Source organism: Trichosurus vulpecula, chromosome 5 (genome assembly GCF_011100635.1).
Source record: "Trichosurus vulpecula isolate mTriVul1 chromosome 5, mTriVul1.pri, whole genome shotgun sequence".
Lineage (NCBI taxonomy): Eukaryota > Metazoa > Chordata > Mammalia > Diprotodontia > Phalangeridae > Trichosurus > Trichosurus vulpecula.
The window spans coordinates 115,821,122-115,836,320 of record NC_050577.1 but is presented as its reverse complement, the minus strand read 5'-3'; positions in this window follow the sequence as shown (position 1 = coordinate 115,836,320).

Below are 15,199 nucleotides of genomic sequence, written 5' to 3'. Positions count from 1 at the left end.
GGTAGGACAAAGTCTTCTTGTCCCCATGGTCTCCTGCATGACCGCAAGTCTGTTCATGTTATTTTCTTCTTCTGATGCTCATTAAAAATGGTGGTAACATCTAGAGCTGAACTGATGGTTCCCTTTTGGGCATGATGAGAATCAAATTCTCCCAGTGGGCCACCGTGCTGACTTAGAATCATAGGACTAGTCCCCCTCTCCCAATTTTACAGATGAGAAAGCTGAAGCCCAGAGAAGTGAGTGATTTATTTAAAGTCATATAAGTATGAATGCCAGCATCTGAGCCCAGAGTCTTTGCTTCCTAATAGAGCACCCTCAGCTAGGGTTTTTAAGTACTCTGGATCACTGGTATTTATTTATTTTGGAAGCTTGGACCCTAAATAAACTAAGGTCAAAAACTGAGGGTGGAACAAGGATAGCCAGTTTAATCACACCTGACATAACTGGAACAATATAGTAGCCATTGCCCACTTTGACAGAACAAGTCGTTTTAGGCTTCAGCAGGGGTATCCTCAGTTAGAACAAAGGAAGCTACCTCTGCATCAGCATCAAAGAAACAACTCACATGTAAGGTCAGTCATAGGATCTTAGATATAGATGACAGACAGGTAGATAGAGTTAGATAGATAGACGGACAGACAGACAGTAAACACTTAATAACTGTTACATCTATCTATGTGCTGGGTACTAGGGATAACAAAAAGAAGCTAGTAAGACAGTCCCTGCCTTCCAGGAGCCTACATTATATTGGAAGATGATAACATATACAGGGATGGTAGAATTGGTATGTGTGGAGGGGTAAGGGGTAGGGGGGTATGCACGCAGCTGGAAGAGACCTGAAAGACCATCTAATCCAACCTCCTCATTGTATAGATGAGGAAACAATGACCCAGGGAGGTTAAGGGACTTAACTCCAGGTCATATAGGTAGAAACATTAATGGGAATTGGATGTTAGTTCTTTGACTCTAGGGCTCTTTCCATAGTGTGGTACTGATATTAGTAATAATTCAATTTGACAAACATTTATTGATCGATAATGACGCTATGTACAAGGAAAGCATTGTGTTGGATGCACCCAGAAATCTAAGGAAATGGAAGGCATGTTCCTTGCTTTGATAGAGCTTACAGTCTAGTTAGGAAAGAAGGAATACACATGATTATAATGGAAGGTAGAATGTGTGAATGTTAACAATAGAAGCATAAAGGAGTTTAGAAATCATCATTAAGAAAGGGATCATGGAGGCAATGGTATTTTAGAGTGAATTTGAAGGATGGGTACAATCAGAAATCATAATATTGAGATGAGTTATTATCTAATAATAACAAAAAGTTTCAGACAACAGTAAGCCTCACAGTTTCAAGACATATGCTTGTAATGAAATTAAATGAAAAGTTTCTTCCCATCCCCTTCCTCTACCCTATACATTCAGTATGTCTCATAGAAGAGCCCCAGAAAAGAGAAGCAACTTTGACCAGGGTTGTCCACCCAAGACAAAATTGGAATCTAGGAGTTCAAAAACTACAGGGTGAGGAGTGTAAAGGCACACGGCTGGAGAGCCTGCTCCCAAGGGCCATGGGAAAACCACTCTCTGCGGATGGAAGGGAGAAGAGAGCTCCTGTGCTGGGATGACATCATTGGCCAAGGGTGGAATGCAGAGATGCAGAAAGCTGAGGGGCCCCCAGGCCAGGGAGGGAGTTTGGCTGTGACATCACAAAGGGCCTTTTGACCACCCTACAGTCCCCAGGAAAACCACACAGACTGGGCTTTAAGCCGCCCCCGTTGTGTGCATGCCTGAAGATGATGCTCTCTCCAAATGCAGACAGGTGACCTTTGATCCCAAAGAGAGACAGCTTGGGAAAGAAGGAGAGGCACCAGAACTGAAGTGCTATAAAGAAGAAGAAAAAAGCTTAGCCACAGCCTATATAGAATAATCATTCTGCCAGAAGCATGTGGAGTTAATTGTAGAGAAATGCATTTTAAAATAAGATATTGGAAAACCATCTTCTCCGTCACTGACCTCAGTTATTACGATTATTTATACGGCACCACTGAGGCTCACAGTGTTTCACAGCAATTTAACTATTGATCTTGGTATCACTGGGGCTCTGAGCAATGGAGTGCATGGCCATTCCCTGCCTGCCCTTCTGTAGCTCTCATCTCCCCAAGTTTTAGATAGAGAAACTGAGGCTACAAGTCAATCAATTATCATTTGTTTGGCTTTTACTATGTGCCAGATACTGGGTTAATTGCTGGAAAATGAGGAAGTGACATGATGAAGATGTGGCAAAGGAAGACAGGGACAAAGATTGGAATATTAATTCATTCTTTTTAAAAGTACCCATCGAGTACCTGATATGTGCATTGCACTCTTCTAAACACTAAAAGAGATGGATGCAAAGAAGTAAATAGTACATGGTTCCTGTAAACAAAGTTTGATTTTGCTGAGAAGACCTTCATATGAAGCAGTTAAGAAACAATGCCAGGCAATATGTGATACAATTTCAAAATGAACAGAGGGGTTAAATCATTGTAGTGGTTGTTGAAGAACCGCTCTAGAAGATGGAGCTGGGCACAGCTAGATTTCCTCTTGTGGGCAGTGGGGATCTGGGAGGGTTTTGAGCTGGGTGGGACTCTCTTCCCTTTGTTTCTTTGATAGCAAATTCTCAGTTCTCCTTCCTCGTTCACAGCTCCTTCTCTGTCTCTTCTTCCTAACTCCTTAAGGAAGGTGTTCCTCAAAGTTTTGACCTGAAGCTTCTTCTTCTCTTTTCCTTCTATATTCTATTCTTTCCAAATTTCATTTACTTCCATAATTTCAACCATTACCTCTTAGTAGATAATTTCTAAACCTTTAACTCCAATCTTTTCCTTTATTTTGAACTTCAGATATATCTGCATTTCCAGTTGCCTACATGACATCTCCACCTTGTTGCCTTGGCATCTTCTCAAATTTACTGTCTTCCCACATTGAGCTTATCTTTGCCCCAAACTTGATCTTTCTTCTGGCTGCATTATTTCTGTCAGCAGCAGTTTCCACCACCCAAACTCCTCCTCAATTTGAAAATCTGCTATCAACTCCAATTCTAGTTTTCCTTTCACCTTTCACATCCAAGCACTTACCAGGTCCAGTTGATTCTTTGCAATATTTCTCACCTCCATTCTCTTCTTTCTGTTACCATCATCGCCCTGACATAGATCCTCATTATGATCCATTTGGAAGATGGCAAGGACTCCTAATAGAACTTCTCACCTCCGTCATATCTCATCCACACCGATCTTTCTTACCCATAGATTTGGCCATGTTACTTTTATGTCTAAACTCTTCCAGTGGCTTCCAAGTGCCTGCTTGAATGGAGTTCAAACTCATTTGCCTGTCATTCAAATTCCTCTGTGATTTGGGACCATCCCATTTTCCCAGTCTATTACATGCTCTCTTCCCAACCCCATCTACTTCATACCCCCTGTACTCTAGACAACATCTTCATTGACCTTGTACCAGATCCTCATCCCCACCTCTACCCTGGCTTTGTCAGATAAGCGTTTGCCCTATCTTACACCCTGAACCAGGTCTCCATGATACTTTCTGCCACATGTGTGTTCTCCTCCCCCCTTTCCAGTTCCCTTTCATGTGTTGGCTAATACATAAGCTCCCTGAGGGAAAACACCATCTATGCTTCTTTCTACATGGTGTCCCAAAAATCTTAGTGCAATTTTATTAAAGCTTAATACTTCGTGAAGACCTTTGAGACACTCAGCATTTGTATTCCCAGAGTTTAGCACAGTGCTTGGCACATAGTTGGCATTTAATAAATGTTTATCTGTGTCTATCTCCTCTACGCTCCAGCTAAACTGGACTATTCTCTGTCCCTGAAATATCTTCTTTGCTTTTCTGCCTTTCTATCTCCTGTGCCTTACCACCTTTTTAGTTCATCTCCATCAAAGTCAAATTCAAATAGCATTTCCTCCATAAGGCCTTACCTTATTCTAACTTCTGGTAAGAGCAGCCTCTCCTCTCTTTCCCCTCCAAACTTCACACAGTGGTTTGTTTTGTACTCTTTCGACACACTTACACATTATTATTTATTATGCTTATCTAGGTGTTTTATTCATCGACTAAATTGGAAGTTCCATGAGAGCAGGAATTAAACTTTGCACCTGGCACGCAGCGAGCACTTAATAAATGCTTGATCGATGCCCACAGTGGTTAGCACAATATTAATAAATGTGTGTTGAGTTTTGCTGAATGGGACTAGGGCAGTAACCACAGGAATTGAGGAGAGGGACAATTCAAGAAACATTGCCAAGGATGACTTACTAGAATTTGTGATTCTGTGTAGAAGGGTAAAGATTAAAAGAAGGCTGTGAGACTTTGAACTTGGGTGAGTTCGAGAGTAAAGCTTTCATTGATATAAATAATAAAATTGGGAAAGGGAGAAGGAGAGTTCTGTTTGAGCCATGTTGAGTTTGATACATGACTTCCAATAGAAGAGATTCTGTTTGTAGCCAAAGGTATGAGACTGGAGCTTAGCTGAAAATATATAATATAGGATGAGGTATCGTCAACATAAGAGGTGATATAGTTGAAGTGATGAGATAGGATCTATTCACGAAGGGAAATAGTATTTATAAAACGGTCAAGGATTTAGTCTTGGAAAAAAATGTCTGAATTCAGGTGACAACAAGAAAGTAAAGGGGACAGAGAAAAGAACTGTTTCAAGAATAGGAAGAAAGCCAGGAAAGCACAGCATCATGGAAGCTGAGATGATTTTTTTAAAGGAGGTGTTGACTAATAATGTCAGATGCTTTAGAGTTGTCAAATGGAAAATAAGAACTAAGGAAAAAGCCATTGGATTTGGCAGGTAGGAGGTCACTGGAGACCATCAATTGTAGTTTTGGTGGAGTTGTGGGAGTGGGAGCCAGATGTTCCAGTTCTCAGTGCCCAATTCAAGTCACTAAACTAGCTGCCACCTCCATTTACTCTCAAAAGACCCAATTTGACAGACTGTTTAGGTGGAAGCTAGACAGACACGAGAAAAACGAAAAAAATTATATAGCTTCTTCAGCTACTCTTCTTCTTGTTTTTAGAGGCCCCCAAAAGGCTCATTCAGTTTCAGGATGGGACAGTTCTCCCACTGATACACCCAGCAGCCAAAGCAACGAATGGGAATGGCTTTACATGGAGGCAGAGCAGAGAGTTAGTTGCCTTCATGGTGTGATTTGAAGGGTTATAGAAAGACTAGTCAACTCCCCAAATGTTCCTACCCACCAGATGCCAATGTGAATTAGAATGATTCTTGCATGACAGGAGAAATTCAACCATTAGGGAGCCATTCCTTTCGGGTTCATTCATTCATTCATGTTTGTATTCAACATTTAAATACTTTCTACGTATAGAGCACCTGCCAAGGAAGATGCAAAGTTTAGATAAAGATATTGATTGTCCTTGCCCTCATAGATATTAGAGTCTAGGAGAACAGGACACAAATTCAGATCATGATATGATATTTTACAATAATTCATATCATTCCTACTCTTCCTGAGTGTCGGTGCAGCCAAGGGTGTAACCTGAAGCCTCTGGCCATTTGCCACCACAATTTTTCCAAGGATACAAATCTGATCAACTCCTCTAAATACACACACATAAACGTACACACAAACTCAGACCATACGGAAATCTCAAAATGAAGTTCTGTGCAATTTCTGGGGTAGAAGGTTTCGGAGCAATTGGAGCAACCAGACCAGATCTTTGCATCAGGAAGGTAAAGACTAAAGAATCAGTTAGAGCTGAGAGACAGTAGAGATGGGAAGACCCATTAGAGGTCTTTGCAGTAGCCTAGGTGAGTAGGCGATAAGGTTTGCATGATGCAGACAGGCCTCTCCTCAACAGCTACTTCTAGGAATGCTGTATTGCCATTACAATCCTAGTGTGAATTAGAATGATTCTTGCATGACCAGAGAAAGACATGCCAATCAGAGAATATGCCTATTAGAATGTAAGTTTCTTGAGGGAAGTCACAGTTTCACTTGCTGTTCCTTTATATTCCTGGCATCTAGTATAGTGCCTGGCATACTACAGGTGTTTATTCAATGTTTAGTGATTGATTTAAAAAAGCTTCCTTATTGCTTAGCACAATATTCTACCCAAGCTATAGGAATACTCCAATGATTTGTGATCTTATTAGCATAGATCACTTTCAGTACAAGAATCACCTCTGCCAATCTCCTATGACTTAAGGGGATTCTTAACCTTTTTTATTATGGAACCCTTAAGGAGTTTGGGAAAGTCTACAGACCCTTTCTCAAAATAATATTTTTAAATGTATAAAATAAAATATATAGGAATACAAAGGAAACCAATTATGTTGAAGTATAGTTATCAAAATAGGTGGTGTTGGTTTGTTTTTGTTTTTTTTTAAGTTTGTCAGAGCCTATGGTCAAGAAGAGGTTTTTATCTTGGGATCCTGGATAGTTAGTGCTGGCTGAGACCTTGGAGATCACCTAGTCCAACCCTTTGTTTTGACATAAGAGGCTACAGAGGCCCAAAGTCCCCCACAGCCTCACATGTCCGAGGTCATACAGCGAGTCAGTGGTAAGAGTTACGGTCACTTCTCCTAACTCTCAGTTCAGAGCTTTTCCATGGGCTCTTTGGTGTTTGTGTCATCCTTATTCCAATGCCCAACATGTGGGACCAAGATTACTTCCCCTCCCCCTTTCCTGACTCTTACTAATGTTCGCCTGAATGGGAGACACCCTAGGTGTAGAAGAAAGAGTTTAGGGGGCAGAGAGCCAAGGCTAAATCATATCTCTTTAATGAAAGCTTCCACCAGTCAGGTAGAGACAGAAAGTATTTCCTAGGCCTAATTTCTTTCTGTTTTCTAGGACTCAGTTTCCTTACCTATAAAGTGGGATCAGACTAGGAGAGGCAGTTTGTAATGGCAAAATAACAGTGGGTTTCAATCCTGGTTCTTGCTACTGTGAGATATCTCAAGGGTCACTTTGTAGGCTCCAGCTTTCTCATCTGTAAAAGGCAGGATGTAGGATTAAGCTACATGTCTCCTGAGGTTTCATCCAGCTCTACATCTGTGACCCCCATGACTTGTTTTAATTCCAAAGACTTTATGAATCCCTTTAATATTTAATGTTGTATTACTGTAGGAACCGTCCACTTACATCAAGGGTCCTTAACCTGGGGTCCGTGAACTTTTTAAAAAATTTTGGTAATATTATTTCAAGATAATCTTTTTTCCTTTGTAATTCTAGGCATTTTACATAAGTCTGAGAATGGGTCCACAGACCTCACCAGACTGCCAAAGGGTCCATGACACACAAAAAAAGGTGAAGAGCCCCTGCTTCAGATCCCCTAGATGACAGCACAATCTGTTCACAATCTGTTCTGTCCCTGGGCTACTGAAAAATCATAGAGTTCAAGCTCTGCCTACTAAACAGAACTGCTTATTTCCAAAGCTCTCAAGGTGGGCCATAGAAAACTGTTAAAGGAAAACACCTCTTTGTTCCAGCTTTACCCAGCAGGATACCAACTGTGTGTGTGTGTGTGTATGTGTGTGTGTGTGTGTGTGTGTACATATACATATATACACATATATACATACATACATATACATATACATACATGCATACATACATATGTATGTATGTATATATGGTTATGTTTAACCAGGGAAAGGAAGAGAAAGAGAGAAAAGCCTAGAACAGAATTGTCTTGTATCATTTAATTTCCTCCTAGGATTCTAAGCAAGTAATTACTTTCTGTAGCCTCCAATGGATGGCAAAGACTTTTGGAGCATTTTTATTACAGAGAGTACATAAATAAAGGCGTCAGATAATTAGAAATAATCTTGTCCTTCACTCTCTGACGTATTTTTTCCTATTCACTAGAAAACATTGTGTATTCTTCCTTTCATAGTGCCCCTTTGCTTTGGCACTGAAACCATAGCTAGTATGAGGCTTTGGGAGGAGGTGCTCCCATTGGGATCAGGAAAAATGGAGCCCTGGGATGGTATCAGAAGATAGACTTTTTATATGACGCTCCTTTTCTTTTATATTGCTGTTCTCAATTTCTCTCTCCCCCCACTTCCTCAATAGAATTCTCTGATAACAAAGATATAAAATTATGTCAAATAAATTAACACACTGGAGAAGTGAGATACTGTATGCCTCATTCTGCACCCATAGTCCACCACCTTTCTGCCATGAAGTTGAACTATGCTTCATTGTCAATCAACTGCAAATAATTGGTAGCAGCATTAATCTGAGTTTGGAGGTCTTTCACTGTCATTTTCCTTGTGATCATTGTGTAAATTGTCCTAATGGCTCTGGTCACTTTGCCTACAACACTTCAAACAAGAGATCTGAGAATTTTTCATGATTTTGTCTCTGTTTAACTATGTGGCCTTTATAGGGAGTGTGCTGGTAAATGTTTAATAATCAGCTCTCTAGGGGAGAAAAGTACTCACATCTCACATTTAAGTTTAATCAGTATTATTAACATTTCTTCATTGCTTTCTTAAGTCTAGAAATCAATGAAACACTAAATCAAATTCTGATTTGTAGCATTTACCAATTTCCCAGCTCTTAGGAATGAGTTGGAGCTGACTCCAACACACTCCTGTGCCTATGTCATATCACTTGATCCTTGTTTGCCTTGTGTTCTCCCTTTGTAAAACAGAACTAGGACCAGGATTCATCAAAAGGTGGAAGAAACCACAAGGGGAATTTCCATTCCAGACCAGATCCTGACTAGGGAGGCAGTGACCGCTGATGTAAGGAATCACAGGAACCATGGGAGGAAGTGACCACTGGATTTTAGATTTATGGATAGAGGGGATGGAAGGTAAATTGTAGTCTGAGGACCACGCTAGATTTGGAGAGAGTACATTTCCAAGAAAGGATAAGTAAGAACCCTTAACTTAAATTAACATTCACAGAAGAGGGGAGATAGGAAACTCTAAGAAATGAGATTCTGAAGATGAACAATTCCAATTAGGAAGAAAGGGAGAGCTTTGCAAATGCATATTATCAATGTCTTTTGTCATTATATGACCAAAAAACCCCCCAAAACCTCAACTTCAGTCTTCTCTCAAGACTTAGCTGTCAAAAGGAGAGCTTTTAAAAGAGATCAATATCGATTTATAGTAGCCTCAATGACCAACTTAGCTTTTTTTTTAAAATGCATTTATTGAAAGTGGAAACAAAGGAGGAAGGATATAAAAGGGATGGCATGGTCTTGTTACAATATTGTCAGAACTACTAAAATTCAGAGTGAGCTGAGGCTGGGGATGAATGATAAAGACCAAAAAAGGACTTTCTAAACTATGATGGAAACAAGAGGAAGACCACAGAAGAGATAGAGCTGGTGCTAACAGTAGGTGAGATAATGGTAACAGATGACTGAAAGAAGGCAGAAATTTGCAACTTTTATTTTATTTTTGCGTCTGGTTCCTCTACCAAGGAGAATGATCATCAGTTGAGGAGGGAAAGGACTCAAATGTTTATCAAAGTTGAAGGAGAAGCTATAAAATGATGGTTAAGGAGTACGGTGCTATCCTGAATGAATTCAAGTCACCAGGTCCAAACTGCCTACTGGATTACTAAAAGACCTGACATATAATTATCATGCCAACATCAATGATCTTCGGAAGATCACAAAGAATGACGGTTGCTCCAGCAACAGAGGTGGCAAAAGATGAATCTCCAGATTCTACGTTTGTGAATATTTTCGATTTTTGGCAGACTTCTAAAATGTATTATTAAGGGGATGATCTAGAAGTGTTTAGTTAGGTTGGGAAACTATACAATCAGCAAGGGCAAGCACAGTTTCCTTGAGAACAAACCATCTCATACTAATCTCATTCCCTTTCTTGACCAGGTTACTAAACTTACAGGTCATGGAAATGTCATAACCATTGTGAGTCCTTAAAGTTCAACAAAGCATTTGACAAAATCTCTCATGTCACCTGGTGGACAGGAGGGACAAATGCAGGAGAGGCAAATGTAGAGAAGGCAGATGAAGAACTGGATGAATGATTAGACTCAAAAAATAGTCCTTAACAATCATCAGATTGTGAGCTCTTTGAAGGCAAGGATTGTCCTTTGCTGTTTTTTGTATCCTCGGTACTTAGCACAGTGCCTGGAACATAGTAGGCATTTAATAAATGTTTCCTGACTAATCGATTGACAATTTCTCTAGTGCAGAAGGAAATCTCTAGTGAGATATCCTAGGAATATGTCCTGGGACCTACACAATTCAGTATGTTTATCAGTGACTATAAAGGCATAGATATCAGACATTAAATGTCAAGATTTCACAAAGCTGGCAGGAATGGCCAATATGATGGGTAACAGATTTGAGACACAAAGAGGTCTCAACAAGGTAGAATTACGGGACAAATTTAACAAAATGAAATTAATTAGAGATAAAGCCCTAAAAATACCTGGCATACCCTTAGTCTCAGAGCTAGAAGCAGTCTGGGAGCTCTTGCTCTGTGGGTACCCTTATTTCTCCATCATTCCTACCCTTCCTGAGTGTCAGTGCAGCCAAGGGGGTAACCTGAAGCCTCTGGTCATTTGCCACCACAATTTGTCCAAGGATACAAATTGATCAACTCCTCTACATACACACACATGCACATAAACACAAACTCAGACCATACAGAAAATGCATTTACTTACAATTCTGCTTGTTTGTGTTAACATCCTAATCACTCTTTCTGCTAACGTACCTTCTCTGTTTTCTGAGCACTCAAACTCCACTTACAATACACTTCATTACAAACACCCAGGGACCATCTTCCATATCATCTACTCCACCAATTATCAGCATCAGAAAAATGTCCTGGATATCTCTTATAGCCCAGGGGATGGGGGTGGGGGGAGAGGGGGCAGGAAATTCACCACCATGGTCAGGTATGATTTCTCTTCACTTTGGTTCATAGCTGCCTCTCTTTCAAGCTGTACATCCCTAGAGTCTAACAAACATTGATAAAGTGGAATTCACTCAAACCAGGATGGTTGGAGACAGGATACCACATCATAGGAAAGTTCTGATAAAGGAACTGAGGATGTTTACTCTGGAGAAAAGGAGATTTAAAGTTTTTTGTTTGATTTATTTTGTTTTGTAGGGAGAGGGGAATAATTATTGTTTCAGATTTTTGAAGGACTGTCATGTGGAAGAGGAATCAGTCTTATTCTCCTTGGCTCCAGAGATCAGGACTTAGAATAATGGGTAGAAATTGAATAGGCAGATTTTGGCTAGATAAAAGAAAAAAAATCTTAATAATTCAATGTCTAAAATCTGTCTAGAATGGGCTTCGCAGGAAGGAAGTGGGTTCCTCCTGACCAGAAATCTTCAAGTGGATGCTAGACAACAGCTTGATCTAGTATATCACCCAATAATACCACCTCCTGCCTTCCCATACTTTCCTTGTTCACATATGGACTATATTAGTCTAAATGATCACATTAGATCTAAATCCAACTTTGAGTTTTTACAACTATATCATCTCTTATGTCCATTTCAGTTTTCAGACTTTACTGTAAACATTACTTTGAGATACATACATATACATGTATGAGAGTATACATACATACACACACATATATGTATGAGAGTGTATATATATATGTATATATATGTGTATATATATATATATACACACACACATATATACCTTTAATAGTTAGCATTGCCCTTAACACATGGCTCTCCTTTGTATACAAGGATGAAGTCTACCATCATTCAGATTTGTTTTTTAAGGAGCAGAAATGGACCGGACAGAGCCATCTACATTTTCCTGATTCCTTTGAGTGAGGGAAACATACAACATCTGGCTAGGGTGAAGGGTGCTTTCTATGAAACCTGCCATTTCTTTGAATCTCTACAGACTGCATGGAAACACACTGAGGAAAGACGGTGTCAGGACCCTAGAAGGATCCTAGAATGCCATATCGTGTCTAAGGGAAACTTCATAAAAGCCCACAAAGGTGAGAAAAGGACTTGCTCCTTTAGCCACATGTGCCCTGAACATGAGCCCATTTTCCCTTGGATCTTATGTATTTGTGGGAGAGTACACCCCAGGTTGTGGGAGGAGGAGATGTTTTCTACCAACTGTTCTTCCTATACCACCTTCCCATACCATTAGTAAATGCCCATTTCTGAAAGTTAACTAAGCCTGGCTGCCTAATTGATATCACCTCAAAATCACATGGGGTAAGCACACCAATGGAAGCTCAGGATCAAAAAAAAATCTCTGCACCCCCAGGGTCCTCTAAAACAGCTGTGTTAAAGTCAAATAGAAATAGAGGTCTCATACATAAGGATCTCTATGGGCCATGTATTGATTTATTTTTAAAATGTTATATTATCGATATTTTGTTGTATTTTTATTTATTTTGTTAAATATTTGCCAATTACATTTTAATTGGGATTAGTCAACATACAGGACTGTTGTGGCTCCCATGTGGCAGGTTTTTGATGCCACCTGAGGGGAGGAATATTTGCTCCCTGGGAACCAATGTGCTAGTGAGAACTGGACTGAGACAGTAAGCTCCAGATCATGTGCTACAGATTACAGTAGTATTCAAAAGTAAGGGGCAGCAAGGTGAAGCAATAGATAGAGCACTGGCCCTGGAGTCAGGAGGACCTGAATTCAAATCAGGCCTCAGATACTTACTAGCTGTGTGACCCTGGGCAAGTCACTTAAGCTTGATTGCCTCAAAAAAAAATTAATAAAGAAGCAATGTGGTATAATGGATCTGGATTCAAATCCTACCTCTAACACATACAATCTGGGTAACGATGGACAGGTTATAGCATTCCCCAGGGAAATCTCAAAGACTATATTAGGGAATAGATGCTAATTTGTGTTGCTCAAGGGAATTTTCAAACTACACTTTTAAAATGTACAATAATGGAAGATGGTTTTGCATGGGGGCTAGATAACTGTCCTTGGCACCCATAAGACCTCAGCTGAAGTTCTTACACATATGGGCTGTGTGATCGTCACAGTGTTCTAGGCTGCTCTAAGGTGCCAGTATGTACTAGTGAAGGCAATTTCTTCATCTGGGAGTTCTCTATAGCGATAAAATCATAGCTTGAGTCCCTATCCCTTTAACAACAAGAACATTAATAATAATGACCAAAAATGTTTAAATCTCCAAGGAGGTAATGGCCTCTGAGGCCTCCCCAATGATTCGAGGTTCCTTTTCAAGCTGGCAGATAGCATCCCTGCTTCTGTCCTTCCTCCTCTTGGCTTGGCCTCTTAGGTAGGGACAGAGAGGAGAATAGGGAGAGTGAGCTGAGAGTGGGAGGAGAAAGAGAGGGAGGCGAGGGGAGGGAAAACAAGCGGAGTAAGAGAGGTCACACACACTAAGACCCAGGAATCTGCCACTCCCGGGAAATGCCGCCATCGCTTTCCTCTAAAAACCTGAGGTAACTGGGTCAATGAAAATCAATCCAGAGTGGTTTTGACATAAGGTCACAGTCGGAGACAAGCCAAGGTGAGCAGTCCATTACCCATACAAGTGGCTGGTTCTCCACTGCCTGGCACAACCCAGACTGGTGACTCGCAGGCCTGTTTCCTGCCATCCCAACCTCATCAGCCACTCCTGAGAGTGGCCCTCCCTCATACTCGGACAGGGTCTCCAATGTTTGCCTCTCCTGTCTCTGGGAGCTTGTGTAATGGCTGGCAAAGGCCATGGCTGGTCCACTTCTAGATTCACACGACTAGTGCTGAGCTCAGGAATGAAGGTTAGAAACCAGAGCACAGAAAGGACAATTTGGTCACCTAATAATGGAACCAAAGACTCTCAAGTGTGTGATGCCCGTCCAAGTTCTAGACCTCTCAGGAACAATGCAGAAGGAAGGGGCAGCACATCCCACAACAATTTTTACATTGGGATGTCAGATACATGACAAGTGGCTTTTTCTTCTCTCTTTGTTCTTTCTTCCTTTTCCCCTGAGGATTGAGAGCTGAGAAGACAGTGTGGTCCTGTGGAAAGAGCCCTGGGTTTGGATTCAGGGCATCCGAGCTCAACCCCTGGCTCTCCTGCTTAGGATTTATGTGCCCTTTGTAAAGTCACTTAACCTCTTCCTTTCTCATTTGTTTAAAAAAAAAGGAGATTGGACAAGGTGACCCTGAGGTCCCTCATCTGCTCTACTTCCCTCTTTTTTCTTCCCCTCTATAATGTGAGTGTTTGCACAACCCTGACCCTCACATCTGCACCCTCTGCATTCCCCACCAGAAGACAGGAAGGAAGGGGAAGTCTTGTCAGGTCCTCTGGTTTTCATCATGCGTCATGTTTCTCTCTCTCAAACACTCTGACCTACGCTAAGAGATCACATCTGTACCTGCCAGAACAAGTGAGGAGCTGCTTGCAGGGGCTAGCCAATGCTGGCTTTTAGGGTATAGAAGAGACTACTGCAGGCCTGGCTTGATTTTGCTAAATCACTTCTGTAATGGATCTGCCAGTGCATTGAGTGATGCCTGCATCTCTTTGGATGTCCAGTAGGTGGCAGAGCTGCAATAGGCCACTGACTGTAGTCCAGCCCACCTCTGAAGGATGCTGGCAACTCGGGGAGCCCAGTGGGGTCTGGAAAAGAAGCTGGTGCCCAAATGCACCCTTAGGCCTGAGTCCCCGGAGGTATTCTGAACCTGATTACTTTTAGGCAAGAGCTTTCCCGGAGTCCTTCTACCTCCACCTTTGTCCAGTCTCCCCATTTCTTCCCCTTGCTCCCAAGTTTTCAACCCCCACTCTTCTTTGTGGTTTGAATTCCAGCACTTCCATTAGTTGATCAAATCTGACCCCGTCTCATTCATGGGGAATTCATTCTATCCTCATCCCCACCCCCTGAAAAAAAGGCCACACACACACACACACTTTTCAGCTTCTTTCCAGTATTCCTGATCTTCTTCCCTCTTTAACAAACATTCTTGGCCCTCCGGTCCACCATTCTCCCTCAGTCACACTGCCCTCCTGACAAACTCTGGCAATGGCTGGCGTGCTCACCTTGTCCCAGATCCCTCTCCCCAAAGTCTCCTCCTCTCCGTTGCCTTCCCAGCTACTTGACTCAAATTGCTTCGTGGAGCTGTCAGATTCTCGAATCGTATCAGAGCTGGGAGGGACTTGGAGGGTCATCTAGCTTGACCCTGTCAATTTGTAGATAAGGAAGTTGAGGTCCAGAT